The sequence below is a fragment of the Saccopteryx bilineata genome, chromosome 2 (assembly GCF_036850765.1).
Source record: "Saccopteryx bilineata isolate mSacBil1 chromosome 2, mSacBil1_pri_phased_curated, whole genome shotgun sequence".
NCBI classification, from domain to species: Eukaryota; Metazoa; Chordata; class Mammalia; order Chiroptera; family Emballonuridae; genus Saccopteryx; species Saccopteryx bilineata.
The window spans coordinates 9,576,216-9,590,141 of record NC_089491.1 but is presented as its reverse complement, the minus strand read 5'-3'; positions in this window follow the sequence as shown (position 1 = coordinate 9,590,141).

The window sequence follows — 13,926 nt, the reverse complement described above, 5'->3', positions numbered from 1 at the left end:
TGTCTGTGTGAAGGGACGTTTCTCCCACAGACTCCTGGGAGTCATCCCACCAGCCAGCTTGCTCCTCCATCACTGCAGCCTGTGATGTGATGGGTGTGTGAAGCCGGGCGGTGGTGGCAGTGGGATGGATGGGAGCATCTTGGCCTTTGGAGTCTGGCACCCACGCAGTAATCTGGTCACCTTCCCCTCTCTGAGCCTGAGCTTCCCCGTCTATAAGATGGGGATGGTCCCTCGCACGGCGCTGTGAGGACTGGATGAGGTCTTGCTTGTGCATTGTTGAGTCCTAAGGTCTTGCACACAATAGGCACTTATTAACCAGCGCTCCTGATTCAGAGTGGCCGGGGCACCCAATCCAGGCACCTCCTTTGGGAGGGCATTAGTCACCACAGTAGCAGTTTTTGCTCTTATGTCTTATTTAAATGGACAGAGGAGCCAACTGCTGTTCAGGGTCCTCAAACTGCACACCTCCCCCACCACCCCACCCCCACCCCCACCCCCACCCCCATCCACCACCAGGCCCACTGGTGCCTGCTCAGCTTGAAACGGTTGCTGAATTCACGCATTATAACAAAATTAGTTTCAAAACATTCAACAATGAATAGGAGCTAGAATGAGGACTCCCAGAACTTGGCTCCCAGCTCTGGGCAGGTCCCCAGAGCAGAGGCGGGTCCCCAGAGCAGAACAGCTATCTGATACTCTAACAATACCCCGCACCCTGACCCGTGAGGAGTGAGCCTCTCTTTTAAGCCCACAGGTGTGCCATCGTGTGCGTGTCCCTGAGTGTACTGTGACCTGTGTGTGATTCTGAGCAGTGTCACTTGAGCCTGCTGTGCTGGCGGCCATGCAACGGGGTGGCCACGTGTCCAATGGTGTCCTGTGTGGGTGTGGCTCTGTGTGGCTCAGCCCCGGCAGCAGCTGGAATGCTGCTTTCTGGCCCATGGTCCTCCCTGCCTGGCTCCCCCCGGTCTGCGTCTCCACGATGGCCCAGTGGCCCGTCCCTTTGTCACACTGTTTCCCGGCTGCCCCTGAACCATCACCAGAGGAAACAGCAGGGTGCTACATGACCTGTCTCTCTGCGTTTATTGAAAACTAGTCTTCCAGCTTCAGAAACTTACAGAAATATGGTTTCAATTTTCCCATTAAATTGTGGGCCAAGAAAAAAAGTGGAGCCTAGACATATTTTTCTCCAACAGGGTGTCATTTCCTCTGGAGTCTAGGGCTGGGACAGGCTGGTAGGAGGGGTGTTTGCTGACAGGTCACTTCCCGACTGAACCCACATCCTCACAGAAGGGTGGGAATGGGTCGTTGGGCATGAAGGGGGTGTAGAAATAATGGGCCCCAGTCTTGGGAAAACTGAGGTCCAGTGAGGCCAAGGTCACAGGCCAGTTAATAGTGCATTGAGGACCTGAACGCAATACAGGACAAACCTTGTGAACATGGCCTCCACACACACCCTAGCCCAGGACACCTCAGTAATCCTGGGGCTAACGGCGGGCACCATGGGGCTTCCTCCCTGCCCAGGTAGGAGGGAGTTCTGGAGCCAGGCTCTGAGCCCAGAGGGGGAAGTTAGAGGGGGAAGGTGCCCTGGGATCGAACCAGGGGTGGGGTAGGGGGTTCTGGGTCTGGCTCTGCCCTTTGGGTGGCTCCCTGCATGGCCCCACACAGTCCCTGGCCCTCTCTGGGTCTCGGTGGGAGCTGAGTAGGAAGATGGCCTTTGTCCTGAGGGCTGTGGGAGCCACAGAGGATGTAGGCAGGAGAGTGGCACCGTCAGGAGGACTTGGGGGAGGACGGGCAGGGGAGGTGGGAGAGAGAACTGGTGGGGTCTGAATTAGGCAGTGGTGGTAAAGAGGAAGGACAGGACACGTGTGGTGGTGTCACAGGGGACTGGCCGCGTGTTGGGAGCTCCTGGCAATTCTGACTCGGTTGGTCTGGGTGAAGCCTGGGCACTGACAGTTATAAAGCAGCCCTGGTCATTTCAACGCCCAGCCCAGGCGAAAGCCATGGGCATACGGGTTGTGTCCAGGGAGGCCTGGGGCACAAGCTGGCTAAGGTGACAGCCTGACTGGGGTCTGGGTTAGACCCTAGGTCTTGGGTCCAACCATACTGCTCTCTGCCTTCTGCCCAGGCCAGGGTAGCTTTTAGAACTTGGGGCAGACGGAGGCTCTGATGGGGACGACAGGCAAAGTGACCTGTCATGCAGGAGTGTTCCTGGAAGAGACAGAGATGGCCGAGTGTGGGCTCTGCAGCAAATGTGGCCGTGTGGCCCCTGCCCTGGGCAGCAAGGGGCTGGTCCAGGCTTCTTTGTGATGTGGAGGTCCGGTAGCAAAGCTAAGGCCTGAACCAGCCCCAAGGGGTAGGGGTGGGGGCTGCCTGCTGCCCTGGGCCCCATCCCTCCTGAGCAGCCCTGTGTCCCTCCGAGCACCCCTGCCTAACTCAGCTGCAGCAGCTTTCAGGCCTGTGTGGGTAGGAGGGGAGGGAGGTGGAAGCCCCTCTGAGAGGTGGGGCTGGTCCGTGGTCCTGCAGCTGACCCCCCCCCCCACTGTCTTGCATGCTGCAGACAGACAGGGTTCGCTAGGAGATGCTGTCACGTGTGCGGGATGTTGGAGAGCAGGACCCTTTCTCCGTGGGCTGGACTCTGGCTGGAGGAGAGAGCCCGGGCCGTCATCAGAGGGAGTTTTCACCCAGCACCCACAGACTTTCTCGATTTCAGATTTACAAATTGAAAATCATTAATAATTCTAACCAGGCGGTGATAAATCTGAGATCTCTCTCGATGAACCCAGACAGCATTTCATAAATCAAAAAGATTACTTAGGAATTTTTTAAAATCTGACGTCAAAATGTCATGGTTACTAATGGTTTCGGTAGATCTCGTGCAGTGATATATCATTTATCTACGCTACATCTCAGATGTGACACGGGGGGCAGAAATGGGATGTCTTTTAATATCGTGAATACATTTCAGCCCATAATAAAGGTATTAACAACTTCTTGGTGAGATTTCTTCCGGGGTTGAGGTCTGATTTAATGCCATTGTAATGGTGGCCCCATCCTCTCACTCCCCAAACTTTTCAAGGCTGAGGCTAGGGAGAGTCTCTGGAAAATTCTCAAGAGGCTGAGAGGGAACAGCCCCCAGCCCAGTGGGGGACAGTCTGTTACTCAAATCCAGCTCCTATACAGGGGTGAAACTCTCAGGCACCCTCAGCCCCCTAAAAAAGGGTGAGGAATAATCTCACTATAAGCAGAAAGAATCATAACTTCTATTAAGTGAGCACTTACTATGTACTTAACTTGCACTAAATGCCCAATGTGTCAAATCACAGACTCCTCATTGCCAACCTGCGTTTTATCACCATTTCTCTGTAGGCCCAAAGTTTAACATGCTCTGCCCCACCTACCACCTCTCTGTTCCAAACTCTCCCAGCTGGCTCTTCCAGCCACATGGGTCACCTTCTAGCTCCTTGAATATCTGCTGGGACTCCTGCCTCAGAGCCTTTGCACCTGCCTTTCCCTCCATCTGGAACAATGTTTCTCTCTCTCACCTCCTTCATGTCTTTGCTGAGATCTCACCTCTATGCCGAGGTCGCCCGGACACAATCTGTGATCCTATTACCTGTCCCCCACCACCTTTGACCTTCCCTCCTTTCCCTTTTGTTCCCACAGTGCAGTCTATTGTTTATTCATCTCTTCTTTTATGTTCCATCTGCCCTGCTCGGATATTAGCCCAGTGAGTGCTCTTTGTTCTGACGTGTCATAGCCCTTCTAACTGGCCCATGGTGGCCACGCCTCCCCCTCTTGACAGCTGCCGTTGGGGTCTCTCTGAAATGCTCATCTGACCCCCAACCCCCTGCTCAGAAACCCGCTGTGGCTCCCCAGTGCCTGCGGGATAGAGGCTGGGCTCTTAAACCCCTGAGTGTCCCTCCAGCCTCACTTCCCACCACCTCACCTATGATCTAAGTGGCCATCTGGAGCTCAGACCGGAAAACTCACATCCCGGAAACAAGAGAAATCTGGTGACTTACCCACCACCCTGGCTGCTCTCTCTGCAGCCATCCTGACCCCTCTCCATGTTGGTTTCACCACCCGCTGGGGCCATGGGACCTGGTGTCATAATGAGGCAGGGTGGGCACCCAGACAGACATAGCACAAACGGTTAACTGGGATACAAGTGACTGTGGACACTTTCCCCCCATCTTGGGGAAACATTCCTAGAGCTCCACCCAGGTCAGAGGGAAAAGGGCACTTGTAGGATCTCCTGGTATCACTGGGAAGCCAAGGGCCCAGAGAGAGGCAGAGGGAGCCCAAGGACACACAGCAAGTGAGCGGCTGAGCCAGGCTGGACTTTCCATCCCTTCCCACCCTCCACATGTGGTTCCACTATATGAGGCTATCAGGGCCGGGCACAAGTTCAAAGTCGAGCCTTGCCACTTACAAGCTGTGTGACCTTGGCAAGTTACTTCATCTCTCTGGGCCTCAGGTTGTCTTGTGGAAGATGGGATTCAAAATTCCTCCTGCAAAAGGTTATTGTGCAAATTAAGAGCAGAGCACTGCACCTGGCGTGGACCGGAAGCTCAATCTGGGTCATTGGCGGCAGCGGGAACGCCTCCAGGGCTCCGGTCCCAGAAAGGCCAGGGAGGGTGGGGGTGCTGACAATTATCGACCAGCAACATCAGCTCTTTTTCACCGAGGCCGGGCACCTGGAAGGTGTCATCTCGTTTAGACCTCCCCACTCTTCTGTGCAACTGAAACCATGAATATCGCATTTCACAGAGGACCAGTGGAGCCTCCGGGCCGGCCGAGGCTCGCAGCCCGGCCGAGGTTGCTCAGCTGCAGAGCCGGGGAGTCTCGGAGGGAGGACGAGGACCCGGGTCTGTGTGGCCCTCGGGCCGACTCTCCCCACCACCTCCTCACCCAGGTGCCCTGTTGGTCTGCGCGGCAGCAGGCGTGGGGTGGTGGTGGCTCAGGGGTGCTCCTGGCGCCCCCGACCCACACGCACAGGGGGTGCTCGGCCCACCGAAGGTCAGGCCCCGACCTTCATCATCCACCTGCTATCTCCCACACTCTGCCTCCAAGCCACCAGGAAACCAGACCATGACTATGTCCCAATAAATTGCACTTCGTGTCCCCCTCCACTTCCAGCCTGGACAAGCCACTGGGGCCATGCCCCGGGCTTGCGGCAGAAGCCTCCTAAATGTGCCTCCCTGCTTTAGCCTGAGTCCCCTCTCACTCTTCTGCATTTAGCAGCCAGTGTTTCCTTTAAAACCCGAGCCAGCCCCCGTGCCCCTCTGCTCACACCTCCAACGCCCTCCCTGCCACTGGGGGTGGAAGCCACAGCCCTTTATCTCGGGCCACTGTATTGCTCACATCTCCCCTCTCCTCCAGCCTCACCGGGCTCCCTGCCTTGGCGCTTGTTCCCTGCCCCAGACTCCCTTCCCCCTATCGGCACCCCCACCTCCCTCCTGAGCCCACTCCCCTGTTATGCCCTGCACCCCCATGCCCACAGCTCCCTCCCCACTTCCCACCCCAGCACCATGGGGCACACTGCACACCTTTAATTTGTTCTGTTTAATGTCTGTCGCCCCGATAGAATGTCGTCTTTGTTCACCGCTGTACCCAGAGTGCCTGGCCCATTGCAGGAGAGCTCAATAAGTATTTGTTGAATGACTGAATGAATGAGTGAGCGATTCTGCAAAAGCAGGGAGGCAGGGTCCGCGCAGTTCCTTTCTCTCCACCCACCACCCTGAGTCCAGAGGCAGGTGAGTACTGTTAGCTCCTGTTTGCCCTGTAAGCCCCTCACCTGTCCCAGCTTCTACTCAGATCCTAGACAAACGAGCAGGCAGGGGGACATGGAGTGAAACAGGCCTGGACTTGAATTCTGGCTCTGCCTCTTTCTAGGACAGCCACCCAACCCTATGAGCCTCAGTTTCTCCGTCTGTAAAATGGGATAATGATACCTTCCCTCCAACAGCTATTGAACACGCTCTGTGAGCCAAGCTGTGTTTCTGCCTCCCAAGTTGGTTAAAAGATTAATGTGAGGGAAGGGCCGGAGCTCCATGAAGACAAATGGGACTCAGGATGCTGAAGGTTGGGAGCCACGCCTGGCTTTGGGCACCTCCATGCTTCGGACTTCATTTTGCAAGTGCTGCTTAACAAAGCCTGGCAGGTAAGGGGCAAAGCCACCGGCCGCCGCCTCCAGGGGGAGCCGGAGACGTACTGGCCTTTGTCGTGGTGCAGCTGTCTCAAGACCAGACAGGTGCCCAGGGAGAGTGACTCTGTGCCAGGGTCGCAGAGGGGCCTCCCACCCCTGTTCCCATCCCCCCACCCGCTCGCCAGCCCCTCAGCCCCAGCTCCGGCCTCAGCCACAGATGAGCCTGTCACATTCGGCGCTTTTATTTCACACAATTGCTCCTGCCTCTGGAAGAGCTTCTCCTCGCAAATCAAATCCACCCCAGTTGGGCAGAAGGAAAATCAATGCCTGGTGGAAAGTCCCCCACGGAAAACTAATTGGTTCTCCTGGAAAGTTCTTTAGACACAACAGGCTCCTGTGTGGGCCAGGGCCCAGGCTGGCTGGCAGGGGGGCGGAGAGGAGCAGAGAGCCCTTTGCTGGGCTGCTGCCTGAGGGTCCGGCGGGCTCTCCCAGGCTGGGGGACAGGGTGGGGAGGAGGAAGCCACAGACCCGGGATTGGTTGCAGTGCTGACACTGTTTGCTGGCTGCCCCTGGTCAAGTCTCTTTGCCTTCCAAAGCCTCAGGTGCCCTGTTTAGAAAATGAGGATATCAAGAAGGCTCACACTATAGGATCATTGTGGGAGAATTCAACTCAATGAGAAAGAGCAGAGGGCCAGTCCTCTGGCTGCCTCTACTGCTAATAGTTACGATAGCAGTGTCCATGGATTGAGTGCTCATGATGTGCTACAGGACTTAATCCTCTTGGCAGCCCACAAGACAGCTGTTGTCAATGCTCCCATTATACAGATGAAGACACTGGGGCTCTGAATGGAAGGGAAACTTGCCTGAGATCACACAGCTGGCCACTGCCAACCCCAGAGGGGTCTGAGAGCTGATCGGGGGCTCTTCCCATGGCTCTAGGTCTCCCTGGGCACGAACCTTCCCAGAGGATCCCACTGGCTCCCGTCACACCTCTGGGTCCTGCCTGGTGACTCTAACCCTCCCTGAAGTGACATCTATATAAATATTGTTAATGGCCAGAACATAATGTTAAGTCAGGTTTTACTGGACTCCCTCGTCCAGACTGTGGATTTATGGCGATAGGATTTGAGGTAGATGTTTATTGGCCCCAGCAAGAGCCGGGCCTTCCTCTCCCCCGACCGCTGGCTCCCCGGGGCTGCCAGAGGGCCCTCAGTCCACCTGTCGGGAGCACGCTGGGATAAATTTCACCGAATGAAATATTTATTAATTTTGCTAACCAGTGTTGATCTCATAAATTATGCCGACTTTTTCATGAAACGGTTATTAACATCCGAGGCGCTGTGTTAATGGCTTATTGACCAAATATGGGATAATTAGGCCCAGGGAGCACGGCCTAGCTGATCTGTGAGAGGCCAATTTGGTCGGGATTATGCCAATGACCTATTTTATATCACAGCCAGGGTTGTGGGGAGATTCTGGAGCCCAGCCTTCTGAAAGCTGGGTTCTTAAGGAGGTTCCTGGCAGGGAGCCACTCTGACCTGCTGCTCACCGCCTGGCCCAGAAGCCTCCCTGCCATGTGGTCAGGTCCATTTCTCCTCAGGGTGAAGGGAGCATGGCTAGGCTCTCCTTCGGGGTCTCCACCCCGACCCCAGCTCTGGGAGCCCGTGTTGCCAGGGGCAGATGAGAAAACAGGCCTGGAGGAACGATCAGGTAGCTCACATCTCCATCTGCTCCCGCATGAGCTGGAGAGAGAAGGAGCCGGTCTGCCGTGAGAGCTTAACAGTTTCCTCTGGTGAAGAGGACAGCAGGAAGCTAGAGCTCTCTCTCCCAGGGGCTGTGCACGTGTGCACATGGCTCTTTTCCTGGGATGGCCTGTGCATACACGCTTAGGCATGCATGTGTGCCCCGGATGTCTGTATTTGTCCACACACGTGTGACAGTGCCGTTGCATGTAGCTCCATGTTTGCATGGGAGCCCGGCACACATTTGTGTCTACAGGGTGGTGCTTGAGGCCATTCAGCTCCCTGCCCAGGGGGTCGTGGCCTCAGCATCTGGCCTCTCAGGGACCTCGCTTCTGGCTGACGTGCTCATAGAGCCTTCTGGAGTCAACAGTGGAAACTGCTCCCTGACCTGTGACTCACTCTGTCCCTTTGGCCCCAGGTGGAAGCCAGTGAGAAGGGGGAAGGTGTTTCAGAACTAGAGATGCTCTTATAAAATTCTCCTCAAGCCAGGTTTAACTCCCCTTAAGGGACAAAGTACTCACTCATTTTAGGCAGGGCATTTATCTTTAAACTGAATTTAATGACATTAAACTGAATTTAATGACAAGCAGGAACACAGTTAGGGAATTGTGGAAAATAAGGGCCATGGCTGTGAGCCCCCATGAGCCCGTCTGAGTGGGCCCTACCAGCCATGCGTGTTCTGTGGCCTTACTGACTGGACCAGCGTAGGACACCTAATCCCACCTGGGCCACGCTGCTCCACCCCCGGGCCAGAGCGTGGGTGGGGGCAGGTGGGCTCTGCTGGTTGGCGCACTGAGGCTTTGAATACTTTGCATCTGTGAGGAGCCACATTTTGCTACTGAAGTTCAAGAAGCAGAGGGAAGTTTGGAGAAGGGAGAGAGAGCTCAAACATTCTCTGAGAGAACGGTCGAGGGAGCACCCTGGAGGCCCAGAGTCAAAGAGAAAGCCAGGCGGAGAGGGCCGTTGCCTCCATCCTGGCCTCACGGGGCCCTGCCAGGGACTCTGTCTTTCTCTGGAAACTGGTGCCAGGGGCTTGTCTAGGGTGGTGGATGGGAGCCTGCGCCCCTCCTCCCCCCCCCCGCCCGGAGCCGTGGAGACAGTCCGGCCGCCTTTGGGGGTCTCTGGTCTGGAAGATGGAGGCTCCCAGTGCTGGAAGATGCCATAAGGAAGACTGACCGTGCTGAGAGCCAGTCCCCCCTGTCAGGAGGTCAGCAGAGCCGCCGCCCCCACCATCCCCACCCTGCGGTGGGCTGCACAGTGTGCTGTCTGCCATTCAGGTCTGCGTTTCCTCTGTTAACAGAATCGTTAAACATGTTTATTTTTAACTCTGCCTGCTAACCAAGGACTGGGGGCTGGTCTGTGTGGGTCTGTGTGGCAGGAACACTACAAGGACAGCAGCATCGGCACATCCGTCACTTGCTGAGCACAGCTGTGCTCTAGGGGTGCCTGGTCCCGAGGGGCCGCTGGGTGGTGCTCCACGGCACCCACGCCAGGCCTTTGCACTGGCCCCGTGCTTCTGGAGCCTCAGGCGTTGGTCTCACTGCCTCTGCCTCAGAGAAGCCCTGACGACCCACTGGTTGGGGGAGGCCCGAGCCCCTTCACTGATCCTGGCTGCGCCGTCCTGTTTGTGTCCTTCCTGCAACTTGTCACGACTGAGAAGTGTTTTTATTTCTTCGTCTGTGAGTTCCTGGACTGTCAGTTCCTGGAGGGCAGGGACAGTGTCGGTCTTGTTTAGAGCTTTGCCCTACTGCCTGGCAGTGAACTTGCTGGGTGAACAAGTGATGAGATGGATAGATGACTGACTGAATGAACGAATGAGTAAGTAAATGAATAAGTGAATGAACAGGACTTCTGGTCAATCTTCCTCTAAGGTATCTCTACAGTTGTTGACTGTCAACCTTTCTGCCCCCACACTGGCCCAAGCCCTGGACAGTCCTCCCTTCTGAAGGGCTTGTCTCCCTCATTCCTGTCCCCGCTGCCTGCCCTTCTCGAAGGCCTCTGCTACAGTGACCCTCCACACGTATCAGGAAGCCGCCCTTGCCTGCGGTCCTGGCCTGCTCGGCCCAGGCCAGCGCCTCCCTGGGCTCCTCCCACAGGCTGACTTGTCTTCCTCTGGGTCCCTGCTTCACTTCTCCCACAGCCCTCCGGTCTTGGGTTCAGCCTCACCCCTCCACTCTTCATGAGGTCTCCTGTAACTTTTCTCTTCTCTCTCCTCCTGGCACTCACCACAATTGGCAACAATATAACCCCTGGTTATTATTGTTTTTTTTGTGTCTCTCACTAGCTTGCAAGCCCAGGAGGGCCTGGCTGTGATGTTTGTCACTGTATCCCAAAGCCGGGCCCTCACTGAGCGCTTGCTGAATGAGTGAGTCAACTGGTCCAAAGTCACCAACCACTAAGGGCAGTGTTGGCATCTGAACCCATGGCCGTCCCTGCTCTGCATTGTTGCAGCTGCCACCTCCTGGCTGTGCATTTAATATATTTTCATTGAGTACATGAACTATGATAAGCATCTTTGGAGACACTGACCCGGGGTGGCCCACCTCCTTTTTGCCTTTCCAGAGGCCCTCCCTTGACCAGGGGATGGCCACTATGCAGAGGGCCAAGGGCAGGTATGTGCTGACAGCACCGAGCCCTCAGGGGTGGCGGGGGTCAGTGGAGCTGATCAGTCTGCCCACTTGGCCAGTGCCTCCTCCCTCCCCTCCCAGGCTCTGCCCGAGAGGCCTTGCCTGCAGAGCTCTTCAGATAACCTGTGTGTGGGGGGTCTGCCCCCAGTAGGACAGCTAACGTCATGGCATGTTAAAATGGGTTTCATTTTCCACAGGGAGAACACCTGTCCCTTGCTCTGAATGGGGACGAGTGGTCCTCTTTGTCCTGGTGCAGGCGTGTGACTGTAACACAGGCGCAATTATGAGCAGCGGTCTCATTCTTTAAAATGTCTCAGATTCAAACAATCCAATCAAAAAATGGGCAAAAGAAATGAATAGACACTTCTCCAAAGAGGACATACAGATGGCCAATAGGCATATGAAAAAATGCTCAACATCACTAATCGTTAGAGAAATGCAAATTAAAACCACAATGAGATATCACCTCACACCAGTCAGAATGGCGCTCATCAACAAAACAACACAGAATAAGTGCTGGCGAGGATGTGGAGAAAAGGGAACCCTCCTGCACTGCTGGTGGGAATGCAGACTGGTGCAGCCACTGTGGGAAACAGTATGGAGATTCCTCAAGAAATTAAAAATCAAACGCCTTTTGACCCAGCTATACCACTCTTAGGAATATACCCCAAGAACACCATAGCACTGTTTGAAAAGGAGAAATGCACCCCCATGTTTACGGCAGCATTGTTCACATAGCGAAGATCTGGAAACAGCCCAAGTGTCCATCAGTAGACGAGTGCATTAAAAAGCTTTGGTACATATATACTATGAAATACTACTCAGCCTTAAGAAATGATGACATTGGATCCTTTACAACAGGGGTCCCCAAACTTTTTACACAGGGGGCCAGTTCACTGTCCCTCAGACGGTTGGAGGGCCGGACTATAAAAAAAACTATGAACAAATCCCTATGCACACTGCACATATCTTATTTTAAAGTAAAAAAACAAAACGGGAACAAATACAATATTTAAAATAAAGAACAAGTAAATTTAAATCAACAAACTGACCAGTATTTCAATGGGAACTATGCTCCTCTCACTGACCACCAATGAAAGAGGTGCCCCTTCCGGAAGTGCAGCAGGGGCCGGATAAATGGCCTCAGGGGGCCACATGAGGCCCGTGGGCCGTAGTTTGGGGACCCCTGCTTTACAACAACATGGATGGACCTTGATAACATTATACTGAGCGAAATAAGTAAATCAGAAAAACTAAGAACTATATGATTCCATACATAGATGGGACTAAAAATGAGACTCAGAGACATGGACAAGAGTGTGGGGGTTACGGGGTGGGGGGGAGGAGAGGGCAGGGGTTGGGGGAGGGGAGGGGCACAAAGAAAACCAGTTAGAAGGTGACAGAAGACAACTGGACTTTGGGTGATGGGAATGCAACATAATCAAATGTCAAAATAACCTAGAGATGTTTTCTCTGAACATATGTACCCTGATTTATCAATGTCACCCCATTAAAATTAATTAAAAAATATCCCCTAAAAAATAAGTAAATAAAAATAAAAAATAAATCTACCAAATCTTCCTAATGTAGCAAATAAAATAAAATAAAATGTCTCAGACTGGACGACAACTATGGTCCCCCGCCCCCAGCGCTGAGGGACAGGAGCCCATCTGGCTTTAAGAGAATTTTGTCTTCTTTGGTACTTTTCTGTATTTTCCAAATTTTCTAAAAGGAACAAGCATGGCTCTTGGTAAAAATAATACATGTGATAGAAGCAAAGGTTTTCCTGTTCCCAGCCCTGCATGGGGGCCGGGGGGTGGAGCAGTGTGAGGCCCCCACCCGGAGCTGCCGAACCTCCCTGCTGCCCTCCTGGCTGGTCCTCCAGGCTCGGGGCTGACCTTCCATAGTGACTGCCAGGCCTGGCTTTCAGCTACCAACACACCTAAATGTGCACATTTATACAAGTGCGCGCGCGCACACACACACGCACACACACGTGCACACACACGCGTGCACACCCCCCACCAGACCCCTGTATCTCCAGCCCTTGCTCCTTGTCCCAGACTCTGGCCATGGAGACCACTGCCTCCGTTCAGGTGACATTTCACACGCCTGTAGAAGAGGCAGTGTCCCGCCTCCACCTTTGTTAGAGTCGGGAGCAAGAATTTTAATGAGGGTTTATTTTTAATAAAGGTTAATACAGTTTAATTAAATTAAAATTTAAAAGTCCAATATTTGCGGAGCCGTGCGTCGGGCCTGGGTGTGCAGGGACGACTGGAGCTTAAGCTCTGTGCGTGCTCCCTCCTGGTGGGGGGGAGAGCAGGGAGGAGGGGGCCTTCGGAGGGGACACCCTGTCTATCCCAATGGCGGGCTTTCCCCCACCCTCCCCAGCCCAGGGGGTGCTGGGGAGAGAGGAACGGCCGGCCTGGGAGGGCTGCCCCTTGTCCCCTAGCCAGTGGCTCAGCAGCTTACTGCAGCATTCAAGGCCTCAGTCTTCTGTGTGCTGGTCCGGGCGGGAGGTGTTCACAGAGTATTTCATTTACTCAGGATGAAATAAGTAAATGTAGGCTAAGCCAAGAAGCACACCAGCTGGAGCCTTGAGCAGGCAATGAGGTGGCCCTGGGGGTGCCCAGGCTGGAAGCTGAATGATCGTGGGAGTCCGGGTTAAATGTCAGGTCAAGAGCAAGAGGACATGGAGGACAGTTGCATTCCTGGGTCTGAGTAGAGGCAGTGGCTGTGTCTTGGGCCACATGCCTTATTTGAGGGCTCAGTCCAGGGAAAAACCTTTCTCATTCCAGGAGCTCAGGACAGAAGGGCACCCTTGAGTGGCCAGGGTGGCTGTAACCTAGCGAGGGGGACATCAGTGTTCTTCTATCCAGCCTGTACCTGTCACGTGCTGCGCGTTGTGGCACGTGGGTGACGCGCTCTCTCCCTGCATCCTCACAAAGGCCCTTGGAGGCAGGGACTACTGCTACCCCCACTTTCTAGACGAGGAAACAGGGTCAGAGTGGTACATTGACTTGCTTAAGAACCTAGAATGACTCCCCTCTCCCAACCCTTTGTCTCCAGCTCGGCAGTAGGGGGGAATCAGTGCTCTGATGAGCATCGGCCAGGCTCCTGCCCCAGGGGGACACGGGGCAAAGGGCAGGGCCCCAGGGCTAGCCGGTGTGGTGACTCTGGCGCCAGCCAGCTCCGGACGGAGGGCAGCCCTGCCTGGCAGACCGCGTGAAAGATGGCGAAGTGTTATTAACAAAGGCATTGATTTTCTTATCTTTGCTTTATGCATTTTATTAGCCAAACACTTTACTGTGTAACCACTCAGCGCCATGCTGGCTGGCGATGAATCTGAAATGCCGGGGCACGTAAAACAGAATTGACCACATTGCTTATGCGCCAACAACAAAAATAA